Raw genomic sequence first — 15,471 nt, forward strand, 5'->3', positions numbered from 1 at the left:
TGTGCCATGCCTGCCTGGATACTGCCATGCTCCCACCTTGATGATAATGGACTGAACCTCTGAACCTGTAAGCCAGCCCCAATTAAATGTTGTTTTTTATAAGTCTTGCTTTGGTCATGGTGTCTGTTCACAGAAGTAAAACCCTAAGACAAATGCCATTGAAACTTAAGAAAACCCCAAGTTTATAAGAATAATTAGTTTATAAGAATATTTAGTTCTTAAGAAGAGATTTCAAATCATTTCTACAAGACAACCAACAAGGGGAAGTACATGGAACAGACATGTAACAAAACATGGAATTGGGCATAATTTCATAGTTTTAACATCATAAATTACAGTTAGACTAAAAGGTTTCTACATGTGTAAGCATACATGAAAGTCCAAGATACATAGTAAAACTTTTTACTACTCTGATGTCTTCCCAAATATGTATCAATACGTTATTTTTAATATTGATGTTTGAAAAATACTGTTGATTAAGTTACATAAATTACTGATGAATTACATTACATAAGTCTAAAATACAGTATGTGTAATGGATTCCACTATTATAAAAGAAGTTTAAATATCTGTGGTTATATTGGTGATTTACACATACATCTACATACATTATTACAGTTGCATAACACAAACACATGCCTCATACACAGTTATGAATCATTTTAACTTTAGATTACTAAAATAGAGAACAAAGGGACATGTAACAGTGAGTAAACACAATATACTAAATTATCTGAAAAGGAGACACTAAACATCCAGAAGATGGTAGACATCTCATAGATTGCAAAGATGACTATTTGGGGTTAGATGTTAGCCAAAATAGAATGTGAGAGAGGAAAGGGAACCTTTTTGTAATTTTAAGATTAAGATTATTCTATTAAAAAATAAATTACTTTACTCTAAATAGTTACAAGTAAATATACCACACAGCTGGCTAAATAAAACCAGTCACATATGTGCCCTGTCCCAAACTTGACACATGACTGTGAACTTCTCTACAGTTAGCAATGGAGCTTAGCTTGGAGGTTGCATGGTTTCAAAGTCAACGTGGTTTCAAACTCATTTATTATCAGTTAAACTATTTATTTATTATGGTTGTTGCTACTTCAATATCTTAAAAGTTGAATTCATTTACCCACCATGAAGAAACAAAATATGATGGTGTAAAAATGAGAAAATTAAACTCATAATCTCTTTGTGACTAATTTGTCATTTTGCCAACATCATTGTACATATTTTATATATGCTTTCACTCCATATATTCTATATATGTTCATAAGCAGACACACACATGTCTTGTTTAATATCTCATAACTTTGACAATACTTTTAAATGAGTCTGGCCAAACTTTATAGTCTGAAGTTTATCAACTCTGTAGCTATTGGCAAATGGTTTTTAGTCAGATTATTAAATGCTAACTTATTGGTTCTTATATTGAGAATATATAACTCAACTTCTGGGGGGGTACTAAAAATAATAATTAGTTTTGACATCACATGTATAATGGTGGCTCAAAAGCTCTTTGGATCTAGAGATTTCTGAACTATTCTCCTGTCATCATTAATATGCATGAGCATGTTGAATCTCTTACCACTGTACAGTTATGGAAGGATCACTTGCCTGTTACAATGAAGCTCATGAAAATACATGCTAAGGACTACACAAAATTTGACCAACATGGGATGTGGTGGATAGAAGTAATCTCCTATAATGATCATGAAAGATACAGAGATCTACTGAGATAGATACTTGATTTTAATAATCTATGTGTTCTTGTAACATGTCTGGGAATGTGGAACATAGAGAAATGAACAAAGCAGACTCTGCCTTATGGGAGTTCAAAGGTGATCCAATTGTGAAGGAATGAGGTACAGCTTCTTTCTATCACTCTGGCAGATGCATTATGGGAGTACCCAGAGGCAGCTTCCACTTTTAAAAGGGGAAGGCAGATGAACATATAAAATGTAGTACAAAAACAAAGTGCATATCTGGGTATTGTCAACAGTGATGATCAGAGTTGTTCATTTAGAGGTGACTTTTCCAAATCACTTCATGATGTGTATGGTAAGCTTTAAACACATAAAAATTGCTCATGATCTTGCACCCCTATTTTATCAAGAATTTTACTCTAAAATTTGTTTAAATTCTCATCAAAGAGAAATTAGATAGGTTTGACTGAAGTACAGAAGTGTAAAGTAGACAGTTTATGGCTTTGTCTGGAGTCTTATATCCAATCAAGGTGTAAGTGCACTCTGTGTCCTGCTCTGAGCTTAGCTGTTGGGTACTGTGAGGGGACTTCAGGGATGCTCTGAAATAGAGACATGAGCTATAGTCATTTGAAGGAGCCTCAGTTGCAGGTGTGCCCTCATCAGAATGGCTGGTTTCTATGTATCTGTTGATGATTGATATAGAAAGGCTCTTCCAACTAAAGGTAGCAATATTCATAAGCAAGTGGTCCTGGGCTGGATGAGAGAGCTAGGTGACCATGAGAGAGTGACCAAGCAAGAAAGCAAGACAGGGACCTAGGGTCTGAACTCAGTGAACTGTTCTATTGTCTTCAGAGGACTCATCACACCACAGGCACCCTAGCAGGCCCAAGAACTTAGGATCACCAGTGAGTAGAATACAACATCTGTTCCAATAGAAACAGAGGTCCTTGGGGCCAGCTGGAGCACAGACACAGGAATCCTGTCTGACCAGTGGCTCAGGTTCCTTCTGGTCAGCATGAGTCTACCTTGGTTTTGAACTCAGTGGGCATCCCCATGGTCCCCAGAGGAGGTACCAATTCCAGGCACTGTAACACATGAAGAATCTTAGGATCCCAGGATCCCAGGAGCTTGGTCACACCAGAATTTTAACATTTCAGAGGAAGCTTGACTGCCAAGAACTCTGACACATCCAGAATATCAGCATCACAGGATCCCAGAAACACAGAATCACAAAAAATGCTGGACTCTGAGAAGTTCTGACTGAACTGGGATTAAAGAAAGGACAGGCTCAAATCAGATATATCAAGGGCAGGGAACACTTGAGATAATCAAATGGCAGGAGGCAAGCATAAGAATGATAAGAACAGAAACAACAGAAACCAAGGCTACTTGGCATCATCAGAACAAAACTCTCCCGCCATAGCAAGTCCTGGATACACCATCACACCAGAAAAGCAAGACATGGATCTAAAGTCACTTCTCATGATGATCATAAAGGAATATAGGAAGAAACTAAATTAACTCACTTAAGGAAATACAGGAGAGCACATCCAAGCAGGTGAAAGAATTGAACAAAACCATCCAGGATTAAAAATGGAAGAAGAAACATTAATGGAAACAAAAAGGAAGACCACCCTGAAAATAGAAAACCTAGGAAAGAAGTCAGGATCCATTGATGCAAGCATAACCAACAGAATACAAGAGATAGAAGAGAGAATCTCAGGTGCAGAAGATACCATAGAAAACATTGAAACAACAATCAATGAAAATGTGAAATGCAAAAAGATCCTAACACAAAACATCCAGGAAATCTAGGACACAATGAGAAAACCAAACCTAAGGATAATAGGTATAGATCAGAAGGAAGATTTCCAACTTAAAGGGCCAGTAAATATCTTCAACAAAATTATGGAAGAAAACTCCTGCAACCTAAATAAAGAGATGCCCAGGAACATAAAAGAAGCCTACAGAACTCTAAATAGTTTGGACCGGAAAAGAAATTCCTCCCGTCACATAATAAGCAAAACACCAAATGCACAAAACAAAGAAAGAATATTAAAAGCAGTAAGGGAGAAGGGTCAAGTAACATATAAAAGCAGACCTATCAGAATTACAACTGACTTCTCCCCAGAAAAGCCAGAAGATCCTGGGCAGATGTCATACAGATCCTAAGAGAACACAAATGCCAGCCCAGGCCACTATACCCAACAAAACTCTCAATTACCATAGATGGAGAAACTAAGGTATTCTATGACAAAACCAAATTTACATAATATCTTTCCACAAATAAAGCCCTTAAAGGATAGTAAAGGGAAAACACCAATACAAGGAGAGAAACTAAGCTTGAGAAAAAGCAAGGAAATAATCTTTCAATAAACCTAAAGAAGATATCCACATGAACAGAATTCCAACTTGTGGGGCATTAGACTATACACAGTCAGGTCTCCAGTCAAGCTGAGATGTTGAACCCCGGGACCTGGTGGTGATAATTCACCTACATGGGATGGAAGGAGTTCTCTCATTTCTCCTGGAACTTTGGCTCCTGTCGAAGTTACTGTTCCCTTCAGTCACCACAAGAGAAACATGGATAGTAGTCATGTAGGTAATGTTCTAAGCTTCTGACTTTCAGGCTAAACTCCTCCCCAGTTACCTAGCAACAGAAAGGATAGCAGCATACTTTAAAAGGGGCTGTTTGGCCCCTCCTCGTTCTCTCAATCTCTCACTCCTCTTGCTCTCTTGCTCTTACTCCCTCTTACTCTCTCTCTCTTACTCTCTAGCCTGCTTCTCTCTTTCTCTTTTCCCCTTTCTCTCCTCTTGGCCATGGCCAGAGTCTCTCTCTTTCCACCTTCTCTCCCTGCCTTTCTATAATAAAGCTCTAAAACCATAGACTATCTCCTTGACTCCAGGCCCACTGCACAGACTCTAGTATTGTGGGAACCTCTCTCACTCAGCCCTCTCTCCCATAACCCCAGGGCTACAGGGTGTCACTCCGGGGCCCCCAGGTCAGGGGCGGCTCCTTGTCCACCCCTGTCAAGTGGGGTCAGTGGCTTAGATGCCCACCCAGGCCTAGTGGAAAGCGTCTGACAGCCCTCTCACGTTTGCCTGCCAAGAACGTAGGTGGAACTCTGGCTGGACTTAGGCTATCCTCCCTTCCCCCTTGTTCCAAGCCCCCTTTTAGTTCCCACATCAACTGTAACAACAAATATAACAAGAAGCAACAATGACTTTTACTTAATATCTGTTAATATCAATGGACTCAATTCTCTAATAAAAAGAGATAGACCAACAGACTGGTTACATAAACAGGATCCAACTTTTTGCTGCATGCAGAAAACCCACCTCAGTGGCAAAGAGAAAAACTACCTTAGAGTAAAAGGCTGGAAAACAAATCCAAGCAGATGGTCCTAAGAAACAAGCTGGAGTAGCCATTCTAATACCAAATAAAATCGAATTTCAACCTAAATTTCTCAAAAAAGATAAGGAGGGACACTTCTTATGCATCAAAGGTAAAATTTACCAAGATAAACTCTCAATTCGGAACATCTATGCTCCAAATGCAATGGCATCCACATTCATTAAAGAAACTTTGCTAAAACTTAAAGCACAGATTGCACCTCAGACAATAATAATGGGAGACTTCAACACGACACTCTCAAAACGGACAGATCTTGGAAACAGAAATTAAACAGAGACACAGTGAAACCAAAAGAAGCTATGGAATAAATGGATTTAACAGATATCTATAGAAAATTTCATCCTAAAACAAAAGCATATACCTTCTTCTCAGCACCTCATGGTCCATTCTCCAAAATTGACCATATAATTGAACTATTCAATACAAAGGATCAACCAAACCAGGAGCTGGTTCTTTAAGAAAATCAACATGACAGATAATCCCTTAGCCAGACTAACTAGAGAGCACAGGGACAGTATCCTAATTAAAAAAAAAATAAGAAATCAAAAGGAGACATAACAATAGAATCTGTGAAAATCCAAAGAAATCATGAAATTTGTAGCCTACTACAAAAAGCTATACTCAACAAAACTGGAAAAACTGTATGAAATGGACAATTTTTTAGACAGATACCAGGTACCAAAGTTAAATCATGATCATATTAACAACTTAAACAGTCCCATATCCCCTAAAGAAATAGAAACAGTCATTAATAGTCTCCCAACCCCAAAATTCCCAGGACCAGATGGGTTTAGTGCAGAGTTCTATCAGACTTTCAAAGAAGACCTATTTTACTTATGAATATCGATGCAAAAATACTCAATAAAATTCTCACAAACCGAATCCAAAAACACATCAAAACGATCATCCATCATGACCAAGTAGGCTTCAACCCAGGGATGCAAGAATGGTTCAATATACAGAAATCCATCAAGGTAATCCACTATTTAACAAAATTAAAGACAAAAACCACACAATCATCTCATTAGATGCTGAGAAAGCATTTGAAAAAGTCCAACACCCCTTCATGATAGAAGTCTTGGAAAGGTCAAGAATTCAATGCCCATTTCTAAACATAATAAAAGCAATATACAACAAACCAGTAGCCAACATCAAACTACACAGTGCAAAACTGGAAGCAACCCGACTAAAATCAGGGACTAGACAAGTCTATGCACTCTCTCCCTGCCTATTCAATATAATATTTGAAGTCCTAGCCAGAGCAATTAGACAACAAAAGGAGATCAAAGGTATACAAATTGGAAAAAAGAAGTCAAAAAAAATCACTATTTTGCAAGTGATATGATAGTATATATAAGTGATCCTAAAAATTCCACCAGAGAACTCCTAAACCTGATAAACAACTTCAGTGCAGTAGCTGGATATAAAATGAACTCAAACAAATCAGCAGTCTTGCTCTACACAAAGGATTAAAAACACTGAGAAAGAAATTAGGGAAACATCAACCTTCAAAATAATCACAAATAACATAAAATACCTTGATGTGATACTAACTAAGAAAGTGAAAAATGTGTATGATAATAACTTTAAGTCTCTGTAGGAAAAATTGAACAAGATCGCAAAAGATAGAAAGATCTCCCATAATCATGAATTGGCAGGATTAATTTAGTAAAAATGGCTATCCTGTCAAAATAATCTACAGATTCAATGCAATACCCATCAAAATTCCAACTCAATTCTTCACTGAGTTAGAAAGGGCAATTTGAAAATTCATCTGGAATAACAAAAAACCTAGGATAGCAAAAACTCTTCTCAATAATAAAAGAACCTCTGGTGGAATCACCATGCCTGATCCCAAGCTGTCCTACAGAGCAATTGTGATAAATACTGCATGGTACTGGCACAGTAACATACAGGTAGGTCAATGGAATAGAATTGAAGACCCAGAAATGAACCCACACATCTATTGTCACTTGATCTTTGACAAGGGGGCTAAAACCATCCAGTGGAAAAAAAGACAGCATTTTCAACAAATGGTACTGGCACAACTGGCAGTTATCATGTAGCAGAATGCAAATTGATCCATTGTTATCTCCTTGTACAAAGCTCAAGTCTAAGTGGATCAAAGAATTCCACATAATACCAGAGACTCTGAAAGTTATAGAGGAGAAAGTGACAAAGTGTGTAGCAGAGTCTGAAGGAATGTCCATCCAGAAACTGCCCCACCTGGGGATCTGTCCCATAATTAACCACCAAACCCAGACACTATTGCAGATGTCAACAAAAGCTTGATGTCAGGAACCTGGAATAGCTGCTTCCTATACAGCTCTACCAGTGCCTGATTAATACAGAAATGGATACTCACAGTCATCCATTAAACAGAGCATAGGGTTCCCAGTGAAGGAGCTAGAGAATGTACCCAACGATCTGAAGGGGTTTGGGCCCCTTAGGATGAACAACAATAATATGAACTAACCAGTTACTCCAGAGCTCACAGGGACTAATCCACCATTCAAAGAAAACAGTGGGAGAGACTCATGGCTCTAGCTGCATATGTAGCAGAGGATGGCCTAGTTGGTCATCAATGCAAGGAGAGGCCCTTGTTCCTATTAAGATTCTATGCCTCAGTATAGGAGAATGTGACCTTTGTCTAATAAACAATGTATCACAGAAGCAAGGCCAGCAAAGACACACTGTTATAATTCAGTGCATTATTAGAGACAGCCTGAAATATGTACAGTTACTAAAGACTAAAGATGCCTGGGAGAAAGAATACATTGCAACATTCTAAAACATAACCTCTCCTTCAGGCAGCTAGAAAACCTAGACTTAGAAAAATCCTTATAGAAGGGAGTTAGTCCCTTTTACTAATCACTTTTTTTCTATGTGTACAGCAAGTTTTACTTTTTATCAGTCTTTACCATGCTTTATGTCTAACAGCCATTCCTCAGTACCCGTCTCTGGAACATATGAGTAGAAAAAAAAAACCTACATCAATTTACTTAGAATATATAATATCAGTTAGTATAAAATAATGAGTTCTAAGTTTTGTGTTTTCAGTATGTCAGTTATTAAATGGCCACATGTATTTTCTATTTCCTGTAGGTGAGCAGAGAAAAATAAATTTAGTCACAGTACCTGTAAACTAGGGAAGCACTTAACATGTTGCAGATGCGCAACCATTGAGTTGATTAAAGAAAATAGAGACAAACTTTATTTAGGAGATTAGCTAAATATTGAGACCATTGATCCATATTTTACACACACACACATGCACACACATATACACACACATATATCTTTTCTGGCAAAGATATATATATAGATAGATAGATAGATAGATAGATAGATAGATAGATAGATAGATAGATATAGATANTATAGATATATAGATATATAGATATATAGATATATAGATATATAGATATATAGATATATAGATATATAGATATATAGATATATAGATATATAGATATAGATATATTACACATGCCAGCAAAGATACACTGTCAGAATTCACTGCATTCTTAGGGATAGCCTAGATAATGAATACACACTAAAAACTAAATATGCCTGGCAAAGAGAGACCTTCAGATACTTGGCAACATTCTAATAGCTCTCCTTTTGAAGCTAGAAAACCTGGACTTATATAATATGTGGGGGGGGATGTGGGGGTGTGTGGGGGTGTGAGTGTGTATGTATGTACACACACACACATATACACACACACACATATATATGTACATATATATGTGTGTATATATATAATGTGTATATTCATTTGGTAATAAAATCAAATAAACTGCTGTACCTTGTATATAATGTTCATTTTAACTAAAAATAAGGAATGTGTGTTTGTATGTTAAAAAGAGACAGCTAGAAAACAAGTTAAAGAAATATGTTAATTTTGTTGTTTTCTGGTCATAAGGTTCAAAGACAGAATGTGTACATGATGAAAAGTTCTGGGATTATACCCCAACATACACAGACAGAGGGAGGGGGAATGAAGGGAGGGAGGGAGGGAAGGAGAGAGGGAGAGAGAAGAATATCAAATAATAGGCTCCAAAGAGTAACAAGAAACGTTTCAGAAAAATAAATAAATAAACTTAATTGGTAGCAGTAACTAGATTATTTAAGGGAACATAGTGAAGAACTTGGTGTGCAAGATGAGAGAGTACTGTAAAAAACATAGGAATATGGACAATTGTTGAGCAAGTTCTTAAGATCAAAGAGGGGATATTCATTAACATAAAATAGGGAGACATGAAGGTGAAAATGAGGGTAGCATGCATATTGTCATAGAGTTATTGGTGAAGGCACCATTGTCAGCCTGGCTAAAATCTCTTGCTGTGATAATAGCTAATGAAGCTATCGTTTGTCTGCAGGTAATTGCTGTGTCTTGTCTAGCTGGTATATGTATGTACACATATCATCCACTCCATCCTGTAGTAGCTACCACCCCATAAGCAAGCACAGAGCAAGGATTTCTTCCATCTTCCAGTAATATGCCTGCCTGAAAATAGAGTTATTATCCTCACATTCCAGATCAAAATAGATAAGCGCATGGTATGAGAATTCTTGATGGAATATTTGGAACAATCTATCCACAATATAAAAACATTCCACTTAGGTTTAACTGCATGTCACATGTGCATACACACACACACACACACACACACACAAACACACACACTTTTTGTGTGTTATATTTCTTTTCTGTGTGAAAAATCTATCAACTTCTCCTAGACCTCTTAGAGAGTACTTGGTTGTAGGTGGTTCTAAACTGTTAGCTCAAACAATAGCAACTAAGAATCAATTACTTGTAATATTATATTTTAAATTAAGCTTAACTAATGCTAGTCATGGTTGATTATATGAGGAATGCTTTTTTTCTACAGAAGTGGTCACTGTGTTAGTTTGTACAGGCTTATATTAAAATGCAAAATAAACAAAAAAATAAATAACATAAAATACATAACTCACCCATTTGAAAGGAAAGTAATTTGAAAATGGTGAGTGCTCTGACTTGAGCATGTCAGCTACATACATAAATCTGGATATTTCTTCTTGCATAAACACATATGACCATAAAGTGTCATATAAACAGAATACTGTGGCAAAGGTTGTAAACCACTGTTAAATTCTCCTTGCTCAGGTTACATACATGGAAGGGTTAAGCCTCAGAGCTCTGTTCAGCTTTTAGCCCTGGGACTCCTATTTACTTTAATGGAAATCACTTTTCCAAGGCACCATGCAGAGATTTGAAACACAGGGTGAAAGGTCATCCTGCAACTCTAAGAATAATAAATTGCAATTTGTACTTTCCTGACCTCTAGAAATATTTTGAGGTGTTTGAGGCCAAAGAAAACAAAGCAGTGCTTTGAAAGGGTTGGGGGAACTATCAATTGATCAATTTAAGAGGGATTATCTGATAATTGGGTAAATATATTGTTATTGATGTGTAGAAAGAAGAAGATGTGCCAAGAAAAAAAAACAAAAAACTAATGGTCAGACTGAGATTTATCTGCTAATCCGTGTAGGTGGCAGTTTACTGAGGACATGAGTAATTGCTCTGTTAACAGATTTATTCTTTTCTTAAGCCCATTTGGGGCTTAAATCCTCCCTTTTCTTCCCAGCAGTTCAAAATGCTGCCTGAATCACTGCTGCCCACTGTGCTAGACTTTTCAACAACTCCTGGGCATGGTTAGACTCCAGCTCCTTTGATTTCACATGGATGCTACAAAGGATTTTTCTGGCCTGATGTGCTTTGAATGAACTCTCAGGAATGACTGGGTTACCCGAAGATAACTGTTTCCTTTTTTTTTTTGCAGTGAAAATTTTTGTTTAATTAATTAATTAATCTCCTTGGATCCCAACTGCAGTTTTCCTTTAGTCCAGTAATTCAATCCTCCCTGCCCCCACCCCCACCCATACTCCCAACCCACTCCTCTTCCCTTTCTCTTTAGAACAAGAGAAGTCTCACATGGCTATCAACCAGCCCTGGCATATCAAGTTGAAGTAAGACTAGGTGAATCTTTGCTTATTGAAGTTAAAAGAAACAGCTCGGTGGAAGTGAAAGAGTCTCAACATCATAGACTACCTCAGAGTAAAAGGCTGGAAAACAATTTTCCAAGCAAATGGTCCCAAGAAACAAGCTGGAGTAACCATTCTAATATCAAATAAAATCAACTTCCAACCTAAAGTTATCAAAAAAGATACCGAATGACATTTCATATTCATCACAGAAAAAAATCTACCAAGATGAGCTCTTAGTTCTGAACATCTATGCTCCAAGTGCAAGGGCACCCACATTAATAAAAGAATATTTAGTAAAGCTCAAAGCACACATTTCACTTCACACAATAATAGTGGGATACTTCAACATCCCTTTCTCAGCAATGGACAGATCATGGAAACAGAAACTAAACAAAGACACAGTGAAACTAACAGAAGTTATGAACCAAATGAATTTAATAGATAATAAAACATTTCATTCCAAAACAAACAAACAAACAAAGAAAGAAAAAAACATACCTTGGTGCTTTAGGTGGTCTGGTTGGTTGATACTGTTGTTCTTACTATGGGGTTTCAAACCCCTTCGGCTCCTTCAGTCCTTTAACTCCTCCACTGGGGTCCCCAAGTTTAGTCCAATTGTTGGCTGAGAACATCCCCCTCTGCATTTGTCATGCTTTGGCATAGACATTCAGGAGACAGCTATAACAGGCTCCTGTCAGCAAACACTTCTTGGCATCCTCAATCTGTGTTGTCTGTATATGGGATGGATTCCCAGGTGGGACAGTCCCTAGATGACCTTTCCTTCTATCTCTGCTCCGCATTTTGTTCCCGTACTTCCTTTAGACAAGAGCAATTCTGGATTAAAAATTTGGAGATAGTAGAAGGCCCCCTCCCCCAACTGGGGGCCTTGCCTAACTTCTGGATATGGTCTCTATAGGTTCTCCTTCCCCTTTGCAGGATATTTCAGCAAATCTCATCTCCATTGTGTCCTGGGAGCCTCTAGCTTTCCTGGCATTTGGGACTTGCTTTTAACTACCCACAGTTTCCCATCCCACATTGCAGGTGTGTAACCTCTGTATATCATCCCTGCTTCCTCCCATACATGATTCTGCCCCCCTTTCCCTCTCCCTGTCATCTTTTTCTCCAAAGTCCCCCCCACCCTCTACCTCCTGTGAGTATTTTGTTCCCCCTTCTAAGGACTGAAACATCCACATTTTGGTCGTCCTTCTTCTTGAGGTTTCATAGTACTAGAAAATACTGTGCAAGTTACCTAGGAAGAGAAGTAATCAAGAGTGTAGTCCAACAGTGATGTATATGAACCGCAACAATGACCAGGCATGGTATGATATCCATCTATAAAGGTGTTGTAAGTGGCCCTCACATGTTGTTAGCAACCAACAACTATCTAATTGAACTTATGGTCTTCCTACCTGAAGAAATACCATGACTTCTAATAGAAACCTACCCAATGTCTAAGTGCTATGAGACCATAAAACTTCCCAGATAAAAATTTACTATTATCACCTTTCTAGCCCAGCATAATCTCTAATTACATTCTAAATCTATGTAGCTATAAGATCTTATCAATGAAGCATTTCTTTCCCAAAAAATGGATACCAAACTCCACAACTATACCTAATGCAGAAAACACAAAACATGGATTATAGAGAGCTGAGTATCAATGGATATATCAATATCACCATTCCTACAATTATAGATCAGGGAACATCATGGGAGAAGTGTTTGATAGTGTAAGAACAAGAATACCAGCATGTATGCTCTGAAAAAATCTTTCATAGAAATGGCTGTATAAATAGGATCTGAACAATAGCAGTTTCAGTAGACATGCTAAGGTGAAATCAGAGAATATTACTCATAGGGTTACACACCTGGACAAGGAACTAAAGGCAACTGGTGAATGGTGAGAAAGGGTAAGTTGGCCTCTTATAAACTGAGCTCAAAAAACAAAGTAGACAGCCCTTTAACCACATAATCACAAACAACAAATATGGACTCTGGATGCTATAGTTATATTTTTGTTACACATGATCACATATACAAGAGCAATTCTGGATTAAAAATTTGGAGATAGTAGAAGGCCCCCTCCCCCAACTGGGGGCCTTGCCTAACTTCTGGATATGGTCTCTATAGGTTCTCCTTCCCCTTTGCAGGATATTTCAGCAAATCTCATCTCCATTGTGTGTATGTTTATGTGTTTAATAATAATTGAAAAAAAAAGGCTATCAATTTGAGAGTGAAGTGGGAATATGGAATGACATAGAAGGAGGAAACTTGGGAGGCACTGGAGGAAAGAAAAAGCAGGAGGAACATTATGATATAGTCATATTTTAAATAGCATATGTATAGAAAATGAAAATATTCTTACCATGTGCTTTCAGTATTGAAAAACATAGCAACATTTTTAAGAGTTCACTCAAGGGCCAAGGACAAGTACTTGGACCTTTCTTATAAACAAACAAACAAATAAATAAATAAATAATGAAATTTGCATGTCAAATATTCTTTTATATATCCATGGTGTTAATTCTTTAACTTTGCTCAAATAATTTATTAGATTCCAGTCATAACACCAGTTTGTTTGTTTGTTTGTTGTTTTTTGGTTTTGTCGAGACAGGGTTTCTCTGTGTAGCCCTGGCTGTCCTGGAACTCACTTTGTAGACCATGCTGGCCTCGAACCCAGAAATCTGCCTGCCTCTGCCTCCCGAGTGCTGGGATTTAAAGGCGTGTGCCACCATGCCCAACTAATATGAAAGCTATGATTTTTATCGTTTCTTTTTTTTTTTTTTTTGGTTTTTTGGTTTGTTTGGTTGGTTTTGTTTGTTTGTTTGTTTGTTTGTTTTGAGATAGGGATTCTCTGAATCTCCCTGGCTGTCCTGAAACTCACTCTGTAGACCAGGCTGGCCTCAAACACAGAAATCTGCCTGCCTCTGCCTCCCAAATGCTGGGATTAAAGGCATGCACCACTACAACCAGAAATACCAGGTTTTTAATGGAAACTTGGAAAGCAAGAGGACTTAGATAATTAGTTTACAAGCTCTGAAAGACCATACATGCCAACCAGAACACCATACCCAGCAAAACTATCAATAACAATTGATGGAGGAAAAAAATGTTTCTATCATGATAGAAACAAATTTAAACAATTCGTGTCTACCAATCCAGCTCTTTAGAAAACAATAGGTGGAATATTCCAATCTGAAAAGAACACATTGCACTCAAGAGAACACAAGCAATAAATAAACCACAAACAGTTCATTAAAGAAGGAGAAAATAAACTCAAGCAACATCAACAAAGCAACAAGAATTAACAAATACTGCTTAGTAATAGCTTAATGCTAGTAGTTTCAATTTTCCAATGTAAAGACACATATTAACAGATTGCATCACAAAACATGATCTATTGTTTTGCTGCATTCAAAACACATACTATACCATCAATAACAAGCAACAATTTAGATAAGAGAATGAAAAAATTTATTCCAAGCAAATAGAACTAATAATCAAACAGGCACAACTATTTTAGAAAAGACTTCTAAAAAAACTAATTAGGAGAAATACAGAAAAACACCACATACTCTTTTTTTTTAAAATAAACTTTTGGAAATCTAAAAACATATCCACAAAACATAACACCCAATTTCATAAAAGAAACACTACTATAAATAAAAGTGCAGATTAACACTAACACAGTCAGTAATAGTGGAAAAGTCAATCTCAACAAACATAGGAGAGCTGAAGTAATATTCTGTACAGTATCTTACCACCTTGTATTAAAGCAAGACAGTGACAAAAACAGAAACAGTAAAAGTGTAAAACCTAGGAAAACTGAATTAGTCATTAATAATGAAAGTTATGTCAAGACAGCCATTGTATATATAAATGAAAATGAAGCAAAACATATCCAAAGTTATGAGACACAATTTAGATGGTTCTAAGAGACAAGCTTATATCATTAGATGCTTAAAAATATTTTAAGAGATCTCATATCAATAACTCAATTAATTGTTAGATAATATCACTTTAAACAAAAAGAAAAACAAATAAATACCGCCTAAAGTACATGGAAAATTTAATCAAAGTGGAGGAGAAATCAGTAAAATGTAAACAACAAAACATAAGTAATAAATAAAACAAATAATAAAAAGAAGCATCTTCAATAAAAGGAGTTTCAAACGACCAAGAATGACTTAAAGAAATGCTCAACATCCTTAGCCATCAGGGAACTGCAAATCAAAATGATGCTGAGATTCCACATCACACCAGTCAGAATGACTAAGATCAAAACCTCAGGTGACAGACGATGCTGGTGAG

The sequence above is a fragment of the Mus caroli genome, chromosome 9, assembly GCF_900094665.2.
Source record: "Mus caroli chromosome 9, CAROLI_EIJ_v1.1, whole genome shotgun sequence".
NCBI lineage: Eukaryota > Metazoa > Chordata > Mammalia > Rodentia > Muridae > Mus > Mus caroli.